The following is a 16,879-nucleotide window of genomic DNA, read 5'->3' on the forward strand; positions in this document are numbered from 1 at the left end:
CTATCCCCTCCCCCCATTCCTCTCCAAAGGGCTAGTGGTTCAAAGAGGAGAAAGCCCTGGGCTGGGTCAGCTTCATTCATTCATTTACTCATTTATTCATTCAACAAGCACTTACTGAACGTGTGTTAGGCACAATCCAGGTAGAGAGGTGCACCATTGAGCACACAGACAAAACTAAGCACAAAATACCTAAATAAATACATTATATGATACATTAGAAGGTGGGGGTGAGCATTCCAGGCAGAGGGACATGCAAGTGCAAAAACCCTGTGCTGGTGAATTCAAGGAACATCTAGAAGACCCAAGTGGTGAGTAAGGGAGGGGCCTGATTGTGTGATCACTCTGAAACTGGGGAGGGGAGCCTGTCCCTGCCCGCTGGTGAAGGGGGCACATGCTACCATCCTCACACCCCTACCTTCTGATCTTGACCTTGCGGCTGGCTGTGTGGAGGAGGCAGCTGAGTCAGGATGTGACAGGGACAATTTGAGGCTGAGGGTTGTCAGGCAGCACTATGATGGGGATTGCAGTCCAGTCTGTGGCTGGGTTGGTGGTCCCCAGCAGGGATATGGGCTTTTTTTGTCTACTGGTGCACATGTTGGGCCTCTCCTCAGCCTCAGGACTGATTGACCCTGGTTCCTAGGCCAGATCATTGAAGACAGGCACCAAATAGCCTCCATTCTAAAGACGGGGAGACTAGAGCCCACAGAGGAGCTGGGCTGCCCAGGGCTGGCTGGCTGGGAGTAGGTGCCCACTGTTGCTTGTTTTTGCTGCATCCTTACCTGGTGAGCTAGCGGTCAGCCCAGAGGGCACATTAGGGTCCATTTCTGGAAGAGAGGCCTGCCCTGTGCCCCTGCACAGCCACACTCAGGAGTCTGGGTAGGCTGTAAGATGCTGCAGGCCAGTGATTGCCCAGCCTGGCTGTAAGCTGTTGATTCCTAGGCAGAGGGAACAGCATGTGCAAAGGTTCTGGGCACTTGAATTGGTTAGGTCTGTGCCAGAGCTCAGGAATCTGTGCTTTTTAGTTTCCCATCTGACACTACAAATGGTAGGATTGGGAGTGACTATTCAAGCCACTGGTGTTCCCCTGTGCCACCCTCCCCTGAGCCCTTAGCCAAGACCTTGAGGCACAGCAATCTATGAAACTCCTTCTACTTCTACTCCCCACTCCCCTCTTCCCGAAGCCCAGCCTGGAGGAGGCAGTGGGGAGAGATGTGTTGCCTGCCACCAGGCTCTAAGGAGCCACCAGGCCTCAGGAAGGGCCAGGCAGGGCGGGGAGAAGGCTCCCCACACCCAGTTGCTGCAGGAGTGGAGTGTGGGATGTATGGAGAGGTTAGCAGCGGCAGGGTGGGGGGTTAATAGAGGAAGTCCGGCAATCACTGAACAGCGAAACCTAAGTGTGATAGAGGTCGTGGGTGCTCTCCTCCCCTTGGCAGAGCGGAGAGGGGCCTGAGTGGGGAGCATGGGGGGAGGGGGGCAAGGAGAGTGAGACAAACAAGACTGGCAAGCAGGAGAAAGTGGAGGGAGCCAGGGCTGACACGTCTGTGTGATCCCTGGCGCGATAATTGGGTGAGCGGACGATAGGTCGGACACGTGTATGGATAGAAGGGTGGGTAGATGGAGAGACGCAGAGATGAATGAATGAATGGCTGCGTGGGCGGTGAGCAGCCTGGCGAGGGGCGGGCCAGTGGAGCGCTCAATCACAGCCCGGGGGCGCGGCGCCCGCCTGTACGCTCTGAACACCTCCCACACCCCCACCACCCTCCGCCGACCGCGGCCCCTCCCGGGGCGCGTAATTCCATGCCCCGGGGGCTCTGGAGCTGCTCCCTGTGGCGGCTCCCGGACTAGGGCGCAGAAGGGCTGTGCCACCGCCGCGGGGCTCCGCGCCACGGCCGTTAGCGCTCAGGCTGGGCTGTCCCTCCGCCGCCGGGGGAGCCTGGAGGTGCGGTCCCGCCTCGAGGCCCCGGACCCGCTCTTTGTCTTGGCCCAGTCCTCTGCTGTCTCCAGACCGCTCCCCGCCTCTTCAGGCGGCCCTTGCCGCGCACTTCTGGGCTGCTCCGGATCTCCGAGTCTCCGTTCCACTGCCCCCAGGCCCTAGGCTTCTCCCCCGCCCAGCAGGGTCCCCTAAACCCAGCGCCTCTAGGACCGCGAAGCCGGCAAGTACCAGGATCTCCAAGCTGCGTCTCCGGTGCGGGGCGGGGGCGGGGGCGGGGGGGGGGGGGCGCGGGATGAAGGCCCCCTGGTCTCCGCCTTCTCTCCCCGCCCCTCCTCCGCCACTACTCGTTGCGCTGCGCCCCGACCCCAGCGCAGCCCGCTCGCGCCTTAAGCGGCTCTTCTGCGGCGGTGCTATCCCCGACACCACGCGGAGCCCCTCTCCCGCCCCCCGCGCCCGCCAGGCCTCATACCGGCACGCAGAACACAGCCCTACGCAGCCACACACCAGACCGCCTGCAGACAGACACACACCACAGCCTCCCGGCGACCCACAGCCCTGCACAGGCGTACTGCCCCCTACACGCCAGCTCCACAACCCCAACAACCGCAATCCCACTCACAAACAAGCGCACACAGATCCACAATAGCCTCGAGACACAATCCTGTACACACCACCTTACACAGGCACACAGCCCCTCGGACACACACCCCCCACATGGACGCAGTGCCACCCACGCAGTCACACAGTCCCCCATAAAACGATCGCGCACAAACACAACTCCACGCAGGCACCGCATCACTCAGTTCCTCCGAGACCCAGCAACACACTCACAAGCTCGTAGCCAGGCCCCCAAACCCCATGACATTCACACGTAGGGCAGAACAGATATACACAGCCACACCGATGCACGCACGGACCTAATCGCGCAGCCAAGAGCTCACCCGAGGGCTCGTAAGTCACTGGAAAAATATTAAAGCGTTTCCCTCCCTCTTCTTCTGTCTCTGACACGCGCGCGCGTGCTCGCGTATACACAGACACACACACACACACACACACACACACACACAGGGGACACTCACCCCCACCCCCAAAGCGCCTTGGAGCCTCCTAGCCGGTGACCCCGAGCCCCCGCGGTGAGAGCCGCGGGAGCGTCTCCCCGGCGCCCCCTCCCGCTCCCTACCCGAGCTCACCACTCCTCCCCTCGCCTCCTCCCTCCCTGCCCCCTCCTCCTCCTCCCCTCCCCCGCGTCTGGGGCGCGGGCTGCGCGCAGCCAAGCCCCCTCGTCGCGCGCCCCTCCCCGCGCGCACCCCGCGCCCGCACCGCGCTTGCCGAGTGGATGCGGCCACGGGGCGGTCTCTAATTACCTCCTGTCCCCCGGTGGCCCGTGAATAATGGCTACTGAGGGCGCTCGCAGGGGCTGTTGAGAAGGAAACGCGGGGCGCGAGAGGCGCGGCGCGCGCGGGAGCGCGAGGGAGAAAGGAGCGAGCCCGGTGCCGCCGCGAGCGGCGGGCGGAGAGAAAGGAATCGTGCGAGCGCTCACATTTTTTTCTCCCAAGGATCTCATCTGGCCGCCGCGTTCTTGAAGAGGCGAGGGGGAGAGCGCGCGCGAGAGGAGGAGAGAGAGACGGCGCGGGGAAAGGGAGACGGCGAGACGCGCAGCGCCGGCGCCCGGGAGATCCAGGAGGAGCCCGCAGGTATTGTTGGCGGCAGAGCTTTGTGTCTTCTGGGGGCCGTGCCGGGGCGCGAGGGCTCCCGGAGCCCCCGGGCTGCCGCCGCGCTCGAACCTGCCCCGAACCCGGGGCCGCCGGCGGTGGTGGCCGCCGGCCGCGGGCACCCCTCCCGCCGCGCCGCGATCCTGGCTGGAGTTGCAGATTTGCCTATTTGGGGGTTTTCCACGCCAGTTGAAGGAATCGGTCTCGAGAGAAGGAATTTCTTTCTCCCCCCCCCTTTTTTTTGTTTGTTTCTTCTCTCTTTTTTTCCCCTCTCCCTCTCCCCCCCCTTTTTTTTTGGTGGCCGCAGTTTGGTTGTGTTGGGGACTTCCCCCTCCCCTTGCCTCCACATTACACTGGTGAGAGGTCTTGGCGACTGTGGCATGGTGGAAGGCAGGGGGCTGAGATGGCGGGGCTGGTGGCCGCCGATGGGAAGGTGAGGGACGCCGGAGACGGAAGGACTTTTGCTCAAGTTCGCAATCTGCGCGCCGGAGCCGGTCAGGCCGGGGAGGGCCGTCTGCGCACCCTGTCCTGCTCCAGGCAACCGGTGGGAAACTTCCCGCGAGCGCTGCCTCCCCGGGGACTTGGCGCCCCCGACGCCTCCCGGCGCTTCCTCCGGCCGCCGCGGCCCCTCCTTGCCGCCTGCGAGCGCTTAAGGTCGCGCTCTCCCCACCCCCGCCTTCCTCCCTCCCCCGGCGGCTTCCGGATCTGGACAGAACTGGAGGAGCAGCTTCAAACACTTCCCCTGGAGACCCCTCCCCACTCCCCGCGCCGTAGCCTGCCACACAGCCCCCCTGCCCTGCACCCCCGCCTCACGCGCGCCTGAGTGGCCAGGCTGACAATGAAATCTCGCGCCTTGCTGTCGGGGGTGGGGGTCGTAGCTGGGTCTTTCTGGGGGCTGCTGACCCAGGGCGGGGGGGGGGGGAGGGGGAGGGGAGGGGGAGGGAAGACTTCTTGGGGGAGGGGCTTGTTTGGGTTAGAGACGTTGACGTCCGATGGCGCTGTGCGGGGGAGGGGGCGGGGGCAAGGTGGGGTTCTCGGCCGGGGGTCGTGGATTCTAGCCCCTCTTGGGCTTGCTGATTGGCTGGTGACTTGAGGCACGTCGGAGGGGCCCCCCCCAACCTCAGCCTCCTCCCCGCAACTGGGCCTCCTCCCCTTCTGTACAATGCGGGCTTCAGAGGTGATCCCGAGGGTGATGTGTGTGTGTGTGACGGAGTGTTTGTCTCCGGCGATCCACAGCAGACGCTGCTCCGGTGACCCGGAGATCCGGACGCCTCGCCCCCTCCCTCCGCGGTGGGGGCGGGGAGGGAAAGAAAGGGGGAGGGGAGTGGTGGGAACTTCTTTTCCCACTGGGGCCCTGGGAGGGGAATGCTAGCCCAGAGATTTTCTGGGTACCGCAGTCCTGGAGGGGGGGCGCACAACGCAAAGTAGGGGTCGCCGAGTCAGAAGCTTCTCGGCACTCAAAGCGCCTAGATCCTTTCGTGGGAGGGGGTGTGGAGCGGGTGAAGGGGCTGGTTGGAACAGGAGTGGGGACCGAGAAGAGTCGATGGAAATCTGCCTTAATTGGATTCCCAGGCGAGCATCGGAGGGAGCCAAAGGGGGCTCCTCCTCTTTCTCTTCCAGGGACCCCAAGCTGGCAACCCAGGCAGGAGAAGGAAATCCTTCTCCCGACTTAAAAAGGGGATTCCTGGGGGAGAGGGGATGCACCTTGGGGGGGCGGTGGCGGGCTGCTTACAGGCTGTTCTGTGGCTCGGTCCAGGAATATAAAGAGTTAACCCTCCCCAGAAATCTGTCAGCCCCCACACAGCAGGGACACACTGTCGGACCCTTTGACGTGCTAACAGCGTGACACTGGCTGACAGGAGCTAGCAGATTCCATACTCTGTGCTTCCCTTCTCAGCAGCCACAGGCGGCGGGACAGGACCTGGCTGGGTGGTGCCTCGGTCAGGGGCCTCGGGGGAAGGAGAAATCAGAGCCAGGGAAGGTACAACAGCCAGGTAGCCGCCCTGTGGCCCTGAGGAGAAAGGGGTTAGGGTCCAGGGTTAGGGAACTTGAAGTGGAATCACCCTGGGGTCTGGGGAGGGTGGTTCACACTTTGCCCGGCTCCCCACCTCAACCCTTCCCACCCACAGCTGGAGGGTCGGGCGTTAAGGGTGCGTTTCTAACCCATAGCCTAGACTCTGAGACCCTAGCAGTTGAGGGCAGGGCTGACCGAGGCCAGGGAGGAGGCAGGGCTGAAACCGGCAGGATTGATTTGTGTTCCCTCAGAGGGCCCCATGACCGGACAAGTGCCTTGGTGTCGAGTTATTTGTGGGGCTGCCTCCCTCCCTCCAACCCCCACCACACACTCATTTGTTTCCTGCAGGTGAGAAGCGTTCCCTGCAGATCGGAGAGCTCTGGGGCCTGGCACATGCCCGGGCACTCAGCTTTGGCAGGACAAACGCAGGAGTGGATGAATCAGTGATGAATGAATGAATAAATGAATGAATGAAAAAAAGGGGAAAGTTTCTCAATTGGAGGCATTTAGCCATTAAAAAGAAAAGAAAGAAAGAAACTTCTCAGACGTACACATTTTAAAATGAGGTTCAGAGAAAATCTGAAACAGAGAGAAAGAGAAACAAGGTTACTTGACAGCAGGCTATGACAATGTTAATATTTTGATGTTGTTCACAGTCCGTGTGTGGTTTGTTTTTTAAAGACTTTGTGGCCATTCTCTGTATTCAGATGTATATCCTGCTTTCTTCCTTGGTGCTAACAGGAGCCTTTTCCTGTTTTGTAACCAACTCTTCATAAACACCCTGGTTAATATCTTCAGGCTTTTCCAACTGGGGGGGGGGGATGTGCCATCATTTACTTAATATTCCCCTTTTGTTCAACATTCTGGATTCTCCTGATGAACGAGGTAGCGATTATATTTTGCACAGAGCACTTTTTTTTCCCCTGATGTTTAAGATGATTTCCTCAAAATGACGTTGCTGATCCTGAAGACTCCGGCATGCCTGCAGTGGAAGAAATGGGCTTCTCATTTTTCCAGAAGTGGGAAACTATTCTCCTTCCTCCCTCCCAATCTAGAACCTTCTGTCAGAACTGAAAAAGAGCCTTGGCAATGAATCACCTGTGTGAGCCTCCTCCTTTGACAGAGGAGGAAACCGGGGCCCAGAGAGGGGAAGTGAGTCCCAAGGTCACACAACAGTTGCTGGGCCTTGCAGCAGCCAAGAGCCAGCTACTAATCTGCCATCTTGATTTCTACTTGTGGGAAGAGTTTCTAGGGATCTTTTAGGCTGACCTAATCTATTACACAGATGAAAGGACCCCAAGACCCCAAGAGAGGAGAAGCACCCAGCCTGCCCATGGCATCACCAAGTTCAGCACCAGATAGGCTCCTAAGCCTGTCTCATACTTTGTGTCATGCACACTGGCCCTGTCCATGGATTCTGGGGCCGCCAAAATCACTAAACTATGGTTGGCCAGCCGTGGGCTTCCTGTTGTACCTCCTCAAAACAACTCCTTCCTCTTTGCCATCCCATTCTCCAGAAGGAGAATAGAGGATCCAAAGTAGGTGCAGTAAGAGGGATGGGACTGCAGATCCCAGTGGTTGTGCCCTTATGCCTGTGCCTCAGTTTACTTTTCCTAGTTCAGGAGCAAGGGGCAGGTGTTGGCACAGATAGCTACCATGGAGGAGTGGGGAAGGACCTGTGTCTTCTTAAACTTATTCTGATCTTAGATTGACCTCAGGAGGGCCCCTGGGGAGGAAGGGGAGACAGGGAAAGGGTAGAGAGAGAGGAACAGAAGGGGAGATGGGGGGGGGATTAGAAAAGTGGGAGGGGAGGTCAGAAGGGAAGAAAATGCAAAAATGAAGAAAGGAGAGCAAGTTCCCTCCCCCCCCCACCTCACTCAGTACCCAGAGGTGCCCCAGAGGGTGGGGGGACAGCCCTACCAGTGCACCTGTCAAGCTAGCCTGTGCTGGGTGGCCAGGAAAGGCTGGATGTCCCGGGTGAGCTCTGAGGGCTGAGTGAAGCAGCTGTTTGAGGGGCTCTGGGATCAGAAGGATCCAGACCAGGTGGGTGGCAGGGAGGTAAGAAGTCTGTGGCTTTTCTGTTCCTGGGTTTCCGGTGGGGCAGGTGGCAAGGTACCCCTAGGGAGGGAGCTAGGGCCATGGGTGCCTATGGGGGCAAGGTGATCATGGCTCTGACTTTCCTTCCAAGGACAGGGACTTCTTCCCCACTGCTGGCACACTGGCTGGCTGTTGTAGTTAAGCACAGACCTCCCATGAGCATGGGTTGTCTGGGCATTTCTGTAGTGTATGTCTGTGTGTGTCTGTGCTTGGATGCATCACTGTGCATGTGTACACATCCATGTGTGCCTGTGTGTGCCTATGTCTGTGTGTCTGATCCTGTTTGTGTGGGGGTCAGTTTGCTGCCAGCCCGGGTGTGTGTGTGTGCCCATGTCTGTATGCCTTGGACCCTGTTTGTATATTCCTTAAGGGGTCTGTGTGTCTTCCAGCCTGGGCACGTGTGCATGCATGCATGCATGTGTTTGTGTGTGCATGCGTGAATCTGTGTGTATCCCTGCATGTGCTATGTCTGTGGGTGTGTGCATATGTCTGTGAGTCTCTGCTCCCATTTGTGCATTTCCGGTGGGGGGAGAGCGTGCCCTGGAGCTTGGGCACGTGGATGTTTGTCTGTGTGTGAGCACACACTTTCCTCCTAATGGCCCCAAGAGGTATCCAGGCAGCAGGCTTTTGTGCTGCTTTCAAGGTTGCGGCTGGGTGGGTGAAGAGGGGGGGCGGCCTTCTACTGGGAAGCGGGGTGGGGGGGAGGCAAAAGAAAATCTTAAAAGACCGTCTTCCCTCTGGTCTCCAAGGAGATCAGCCTGTGAAATGATCCGCACGTTAATTAAAAACGATTATATCCTGATTGAGCCATTCCTGCTCACATCCCCCGGCTGGGAAGGCTGAGACTGAGACCAGAGGATGGAGAATGGGACAGGGTCTGGCTGCAGGGCACAGCCCCTGGAGGGGAGTGCACCTGGGGAGGGAGGGGTGCTGAGGGACCAGGTGTTGGGGGTATATGCCCAAGGCAGATTTGAGTTGCTTCTTTGAATTTTAAAGGCTGCCACCACTACCACCCTGCCTCCCCCAGCCCCCAGGTGGTGCTCTGTGAGGTCCTGGGAGCTGGTTGGCAGCCACCAGGTTCCATGGATACCTACTTGCGTGCTAGGCGCTGGACCTGTTGTTTACCAGATCCTGAAAGTCAGCGTTTGTGGTTCTGGTGTTAAAGACGAGTGACCTGCATGAGATCATGGAGCCAGAAGTTAGGCACCCCAGGCTGGACCCATCTCTGACTCTAAGCCTGAGAGCCCCCCTCCCTAGCTCCCAGCTGCCCCTGACTCCCATGATGAGGGGTCCTCCTTCTGCAGGCCCCTCAAGGACAGGCCTTCTCATCCTCCATCGCACCCCTGAGATTATTCCTTTTTGAGGTCCAAGCCACACAGGGCATAAGGCCGTGGTGTCCATGTGTGTGGGGAACCGGATGACTCGCTGCCCCTGGGCAGCTCTGGTCTGATGCTTGTCACCTTTGCCATCCTAGGCAGGGCCTCCTCCCTCTCCGTCCCACTGTCCCCCATGAAGTGGCAGGCAGTTCCATAGCAGACCAGCCACAGGTGCCCCTTAGTCCCTGCTGGCCACTGTGTACTCGTACTCCTGGGTATATGCCACCAAGAACTTTCTGGAAAAAGAATCTGGGCCTGGTCACACTCTGCCTTCTCTGGTTATCTTGCCCCCAGTCAGCCTCGCAAAGACTGCAGTAGTAGAACATAGCCATAAAAATAATAAACCAGGTGGCCCTCAACTTACAGCCCAGAATCAAGTGTTGTCATGGTTCATAAGTGATAGGTGCGTGGGTGAACTGGCTTAGCTCAGCATGTGTGGGGACTCAGCTGTCCAAAAGCATGGCTCACTGCCCTCTCCCTTCCTGTTCGATACTGCTGTTTCCCAGGCCAGGCTTCTCAGAGAGGAGGAGACCCCACTTCAGGTTGCCACACCCAAAAGCACACGAGAATGCTGGCCACAAGCAAGGTCTTTGTCTTCGTCTTCATTACCTGAAAAGATCCCCTTTGGGTAATGGGGATCGTGGTTCTTTCCTAACAGGACTGTCAGAAGAGTAAGGAAAACCAGGTCAAGTTTGTTCAAGTGTTTAGCAGCTTCGGGACACACAGAGGGGCTCATTAAGTGTTCATCCGTGCACCCTGTCTGTTTAGGGCACCTGTGTGTTGGCACGGCAGGGGCCTGGGGTTTGCTGGCTTCTAGGGAGGGAGACATGCTGTACTCTTCCCATGCTTTCTGGGAGACATTCTGGGGTTGAGGTGACTGTCATTTCGGTAGAAACCTCCAAGGAGCTAAGAATTTCATAGGACAACCCCCTGAAGCATGATCAAAGGTAGAGTCTGGGAAGAGGGAGGGGATGTTCCTCCTGGAGCAAGTTCCACATTCTTAGGGGGACCTTGACCAAAGGGAGGGTTCTGGGACCAGAAATGATGTCATGAGGAATTAGAGAGGCAGGTGGGACCCAAAAAGTCAGCATCCACCTGTTCCCAAGGTCAGAATCTGAAGAGAGCAGGCAGATGTTGCTCATCCCACAAAAAGCCCCTTGAGCTGAAACAGACAGAGACCCCAGGTCATCCCTGCAAGGTGCCACCTCCCAGGGGCACCTTGACCCATAGGATATCTGCTTTCCCAAAAATCCTTTCCCAAGGCCTGAAACGACTTCTTTGGTCACAGCCAAGGGTCAAAGCACTGAAAGCCTTGCTTAAAATGCAAACCTATTACCTCGCCGTAGTGATCAGAAGCTGTACTCATGTTTGCATAATGCAGGGGCCGGCAACCTCTCAGTCCCGCGGGGGCCAGTGGGCAAAACTAATGAGGGTGTGGGGGCCTGGCTGGCCTTTGTGGGGTACAGCAGCTCAGCTCCACCAGGGCGGCAGATGGAGATGCAGCCCAGGGTGCCCAGGATTCAGATGTTTACATCACATTTCCTGGTTTGTTCCTCTTGTCGCCGAATCTAGTGACCCACCTGTGGCCAAATTCACACACACACACACACACACACTCCAGCCACTAGTTTGGAGCCTCTCAGCTGAATAGCTGTTACCCAGGAGCCACTACACCTGTCCTTGAACCTCAGCCTGCAGGGCCCTGAGAACTGTGCGCGGTGCCAGCCTCACCCTGGCCCTGGCTAGTGGTCTTAGGAGTGAGAGTATGAGAGCAGAGGACTCACGCACAGGGGTGCGGGGACTCTACTGGAACAGGTCAGCCTGACCCTGGCTGTGTGGCTCACCGTGGCCTGACCCGTCTTCTACACGCACGGCTGAATTCCCACAGCTGCTGCTGTTGCCGGGGCTTGGTGGGGAGGGAGGGGAGCAGCAGGCATCTGACGGGCACCTGGTTTATAAGTCGAGTTTCATTACTTCAGTCCTTCATGCAGCACTCAGCAGATGTTCGCTGACAGCCCAGGGGAGGCACATTGAGGCCAGGCCCAGGGAGAGTCAGGGTGGGCCTCCTGATGGAGAGAACATGGGCCCTGGCTCTGGAAGGGGAAGAATTTGACCCCAGGAAGGACTGCAGTGCTACACAGCATGCCAGGAGGCCTGGAGGCATGAGAGAGCCAGGAGAGCTCTAGAAAGTCAGAGGTTAGAAACTGGGGAGGCAGAGGCAGGAGTGGAGGCTGAAAAGGAGTCTGAAGCCTTGACTGCCAGGAAGGGAGAAGTGGGAAACGTTTTATCCTCAAAGCAGGGGACACAGCTGGAGCCCAGGCTGGAGGTGGAAAATGAGCCAATGAGGAGAAAAGCTGGAGAGAATCAGAAAAGACCCCAGGTGGGGCTGCATGACCTTTGGCCTTCGGTGAGCATCTCAAGGGCCCAGTGTCCTCTCTCAGAACTGGGGCCTCTGATTCTAAATGCTGGGCATCCTCCCTCCTTGCTCAGAGCCATTATGGGACCTGCTCCCGGGAAGCTGGGGCCTGGTCCTGCTCCCCAACTCCTGCTTGGGCTGCAGCTCCGCCCAGGCATGCGGTGTCTGAACCCTGGGAGGGATTATTACCTCTTGCTGGGGGAAGAGGTGGAATTCCTTGGGGACCAGTAATTAAAGCCCAACAGATTGTAATTCCCTAAAAGAAGGCTCAGCACAGAGGGAGGAGTGGTACCCAGAGCCCCACAGAAGACAGGAAGAGGAGCACTGGGGACAAGGGCAGCCTGGAGTCCGGGGTGACATGAATAACATCTGGAATCCTGGTATTCAGAGTGGACTTTCAGTGAGGCCCGGACCCCCACCCCCATGCTGGGCCCTGAGCACTTTATTATTTCCAATCTTCAACCCTTTCCTGCTGGGGGAAGATCCCGCCATCTCCCATTTCAAGATGAAGAAATCAAGGCTTGAAGAAGTCAATTACCTCTGGCTCCAGGCCCTCTGGGCTCTAAAAAGGTGGGCCGGGGATGAACCCAGGGCTGTGTTTGAGTATAGCCCTCCTTGCTGGATGTTTGTGGTGGAAGGCCCAGCAGGGCAGACCTTCCTGCACCCCTCTGGACATTCCTCATGTTTGGGGTCTTCTGTTTGTGGGAGGAGCAGGAAGATAGTGGATACCACTGCCTTGGGGAGTGGAAGTCTGGTCATCCCAGACTGACGCTGTCGTTCACTTACCTGGTTGGTGATGCCAGTCAAGAGCTGCTCTTCTCAGGGCATCTCCTCATCTGTAAAGGGCTCAGATTATGTTAGGGTTCCTTGTAGCCCCAACAGTCGGGTTGGCCAGTAGGACAAATCCTGACAGTGGAGGTAAGTAACCCTTGAGAATTCCCACGCCCTCCCTCATTCATCCTAGAAGTACCTTGTGAGCACTTTGTCATGTTAGGGGGGGCTTCAGCTTTCACATGCTAGAGGAAGGCTTCTGGTATCATCTTTGTGTGACAGAAGAGCACACAGAGGCCCAAAGAGGTCACTGCCCAGCATTCACCCCTGCCCTAACTCCTCTACTCCCCATTCCACTACCTCTTCTATACGCTCACCTCCCTTCCTCCAGGAAGAGGTGGAGAGACCAGGGCTTGAGACCCCAAACCAGAGACTGTTGGCTGTACCCCTCCCTCAAATGGGCACAGTTTGACCAGCACATGGTTTTAAAGATTTATTGATTTATTTATGAGAGAGAGAGCGCGCATGCGGGGTAGGGGAGAGGCGAGGGAGAGAGAACCCCAGGCCGACTCTGCCCTGAGCCCCATGCGGGGCTTGATCCCATGACCCTGAGATCATGACCTGAGCCGAAACCAAGAGTCAGATGCTCAACCAGCTGCGCCACCAGGCGCCCCAGGGTTTTAAATATAACTTGAGATTTCACATAAAAATCCTACTCTTCCCATCTCTCAAACTAGAAATCCACATGCCCACAGGGGGCTGCAGGCAGAGCTGAGATGGGCTACCACCTTCTGCCCATTTCTGTGTAGTCCCTATGCCATCGAGTCTGCCCCGCCCCCTGCATAGCCCTCGGTTCTCATCCTGGCACCCCTGCCCACCAATCTTGGGCACATTACAGCTTTGGACCTCATCTGTGAAATGTCAGAACCAGGGAACTGATTCCAAACTGTGTTTTGAAGATGTTTTCCAGAAATTCTCCAGGCAGGGAAAAAAAAAAAAAAAAAAAGGAAAGGGTGCCCCCAGGTGTAGGAACTGCCGGGGAAAAACAGGGAGGTGCAAGGAGGGCACAGAGTACTTGAGAAATACGGAGGTCTCCTTGCCTGCTACCTACGAGCAGGCTGAAGCCTGAGCGATGACACCAGTTGGACTCTGCTGATTCCATAACAAGATTCCTTCATTCCAATCGTTCATATGCCCCTCAGAGCATCCCTGACTAGAGCACCATTGTGGGGGCTTTTCTTCTCACGCTAGTGGACGGAGAAAAGCAGAGGGCAGAGAGGTGAGGTGACATGCCCTGGGTCCCAGCGAGGCCGGGATTCTGACAAGGATCCAATTCTTGACCACAGGTCCAGTGCACATTCTGACCTAAAATACCATAAAAAATGGCTCTTAGGTGAGCTGCCTTTTCCTGTGCATTTTTTTAAAAATGCTCTTTTAGTTAATATGCGGGAGGGATTTCGATGTTCTCGTACATAACCTTTTGCTGAAGCGACAACGTGCTATAAAAGGGTCCCAGGAGAGCTGGTGTAATTTGGGCTGTGAGGGACAGAGAATACCAATGCAGACCTCTCCAGAAGGCCCGCTGCTCCTGGGAGCTGGGATACCCGGCAGGGGCAGGGCGGGGGAGGGGGGCCAGGCCTGCAAGCTCTTTCCCATCCTGGGCCCTGGGACCACGTGTTCATTTGGATCATGCTGGACTATTTGGCTTTTTTTATTCCCTCACATTTTTGAGTGAAAATCTCAGTTGCTAGAGGAGGAGGTCTAGGGAGAGAGAGGAACAGTGTCCAGGACCTAGAGGGACTGCAAGCGGGATGGTGGGACAGACATGGGAGCCCCATTGGTAGGCAAGAGCTGGCCAGTTGACGAGATGGTAGACAAAGGGACCCGTGCTGAGGGCACATCAAAGGGCACCTTCAAGCTCTATTCAGCATTTGCCCTTGGGCCCAAAGGATCCCAAAAGGGGGCTCGGGAGGCTTCAGTTAATTGAGGCTGATTCTAAATCGGGAGGCTTAATAAATGGTAATTACTGTCCTGTGGGAGCAGACCAGAGCTACCAACACTTCTGGGAACACAGATCGTGGATTCAGGGCCCCTTTTCCCTCCCACACACCTAGAGGCTCTGAGAACTTCCACCCACAGAGGTGTCAGGGACAGACCTGGTAGGGACCAGGGGCCATCTCCTCCCTTGCTGTGTGTGCGTTCAGGGCATGGAGGTGTAGTGTGTGTGTGTGCGCGCGCGCACGCATGCGTGCGCACGCATGCTGGTACTGAGTCATCCTCCACTCAGCCATCTCCAGGTCCCCTTACCTCCCTGCCTGTCAAGGGGCAGAAAGAAGAGTCTCCCAGGTGGCGTCAGCAGGGCATGGACTTTGTGACTCCAGAACACAATGCTGTGGGGACAGAGGTGACAGTGCAAGATTTTGGCCCTATCCAAAGAGGAACTTCTGTCATTTAGAGTGGCTATTCCAAGGGGCAAGGAGTGTCCCATCTTAACAGCTTTTTAGTAGAGGCCAAATGTGTACTTTCCTATCTTTTGCAGTTCCTTCTAAGCCCAAGTCTTAGCCCTGGGAGTCTCTCTCTCACACACACACACACACACACACACACACACACACCAGTTGACATGCAGCAATCACTGAGGCTTCTCCATCTTGCCAATCTAGACTGGCCAGAGGGACTGACAGCGGGCTTCTGCACCTTGGTGTCCCCGGAACTTCGTTCAGAGAGCCCCAGGGAGTGAGGATGAGGATGGTAGTGTGTCACAGTGTATGTAGTGTGATGGTGGACTCATCTGTGTGTCTGCATTGTGTGTATGCACTTGTAGATGTTCTGTGTTCTTGCATGGGCAGGGCTGCAAGTGCTGAGCGTGGTATGCATGTTGAGAGTGTGTAATGTGTGTGGCTCAGAGTGGCAGGAGGCAGGCTGGGAGTATGCATGTGTGCGCTGTGTGGGGATTGGCCATCAAATGTGCATGAGTGGGATGTCTGAGTGGCTCAGTGGTTGAGCGTCTGCCTCTGGCTCAGGGCATGATCTCGGGGTCCCGAGATCGAATCTCACATCAGGCTCCCGGCATAGAGCCTGCTTCTCCCTCTGCCTGTGTCTCTGCCTCTCTCTGTGTGTCTCTCATGAATAAATAAATAAAATCTTAAAAACAAAAACCAAACAAAAAAACAAATGTGAATGAGTGCACTTGGGTTGGTGAATGTGTTTCTGGCCAGGGTATATCTGTTGGGGGGCTGTGCCAAGACCCCCACCAACTCCTTCCTGGTCCATTTCTCCCCACCCCAGACCCCCATCACCACCTTTGCCCCAGGCCAGACCTCAGGGGCTCCCAGTTGCCCCAAACCCTGACCACCAACACCCCCACTTACAGGAACTTGACCCCTACCAGTCCAGGTCTTGACCTCATCCTTGCTCCTGGCACAAAAGCAGGCCCAGCATGTGGCTGAGAGATCCCCAGGGGACCATAGGGATAAGGGAGGGAGAGCAAGAGGAGGCCTCCTGGTCACTGCACAGCCCCTCCCCAGAACATCCTGAACGAAGTGGGTTTCTAAGTTTCTACAGCATCTGGGCCAGACAGGGAGACCTTCCTGGAGCTGCCACGGGCATTTCCAGATACAAGCAGGGACATTTCCAGAGTTGGAATGTCTTTAGAACATGAGACACAGCACGGCTGGGGACAGGATTAGGACATTTCTAGAGAGGAGATGGAAAGCATTTCTGGAGGAGGAACAGTTTTGAAGATGAAATGGCATTTTGGGAGATGAAGTATGAACATTTCTGGAGGGGGGAGGGCATTTTTCTGGAGTAACGATGAGGCCTTTCTGGATTCCAAACATTGCTAGAGATGAAACATTTCTGGAAATAGGCTATTTCTAGAGGTAAACTGTAGTACCTCTGGAAGTGTAGTGTTTTTTAAGATGATGCAGGAGTATTTCTGGGAATAAAATAGGGCATTTCTGGATTTGAGGTATTTTTGGAGCTGAAATGGAACATCTCTAGAGATGGGATGTGATATTTCTGGAAGTAGAACATTCTTGGAACTAAGATGGAGCCTTTATAGAGAGCACTGGCATTTGTGGAGATGGATTGTATTTGAAGATGAGAGAGGATTTCTGGAGATAAGATGAGACATTTCTGGAGATGGAACGTTCTGGAGCTGAGAATTTCTGGATTCAAACCAAGCATTTCTGGAGAGAAACGTGTCATTCTCAGGAAAGGATTGAAGATGGGATATTTCTGGAGATGGTGTTTTCTGGGAGATGAGGTTGCCATTGCTAAATAAAGCTGGCTGTTAGCCTCTTGAGTAGTAGGTGGGGGAGGGTCTCATGGTGGGCCAGGAACACCCCCCTACCTGTGACCCTTGTCTTATAGGAGATGGGTCTGAGGTCCAGAGGGGACGCTCCTGCCCAGGCCCACTCCTCCTATAAGGGGCAGAGCAGGCCTTCTGGGGACCTTCCAGAGCCACCCCTTCTGGGCCTCTTTCGGAATCCTCCCCAGGGGAGGACAGGGCCTGTGAGTCCTGTTCTTGGGGTCCCTGCCCCCATCCGTGTGGGGGCC

The 16,879-nt window shown here is 56.5% G+C and overlaps 1 protein-coding gene across 3 annotated transcripts in view; it reads left to right on the plus strand.

Annotated features, from left to right (window-relative positions):
* The window catches only part of RAI1 (retinoic acid induced 1), a 120,696-nt gene that overhangs the window by 36,578 nt on the left and 67,239 nt on the right, over nt 1-16,879 (plus strand). For all 3 annotated transcript variants that reach the window (XM_055305718.1, XM_055305719.1, XM_055305717.1), the window contains exon 2: nt 3,490-3,627. The gene's annotated coding sequence lies outside the window, so the exon portion shown is untranslated. The remainder of the gene's footprint in view (nt 1-3,489; nt 3,628-16,879) is intronic.

The sequence above is a fragment of the Nyctereutes procyonoides genome, unplaced genomic scaffold (genome assembly GCF_905146905.1).
Source record: "Nyctereutes procyonoides isolate TBG_1078 unplaced genomic scaffold, NYPRO_anot_genome, whole genome shotgun sequence".
Classification (NCBI taxonomy): Eukaryota; Metazoa; Chordata; class Mammalia; order Carnivora; family Canidae; genus Nyctereutes; species Nyctereutes procyonoides.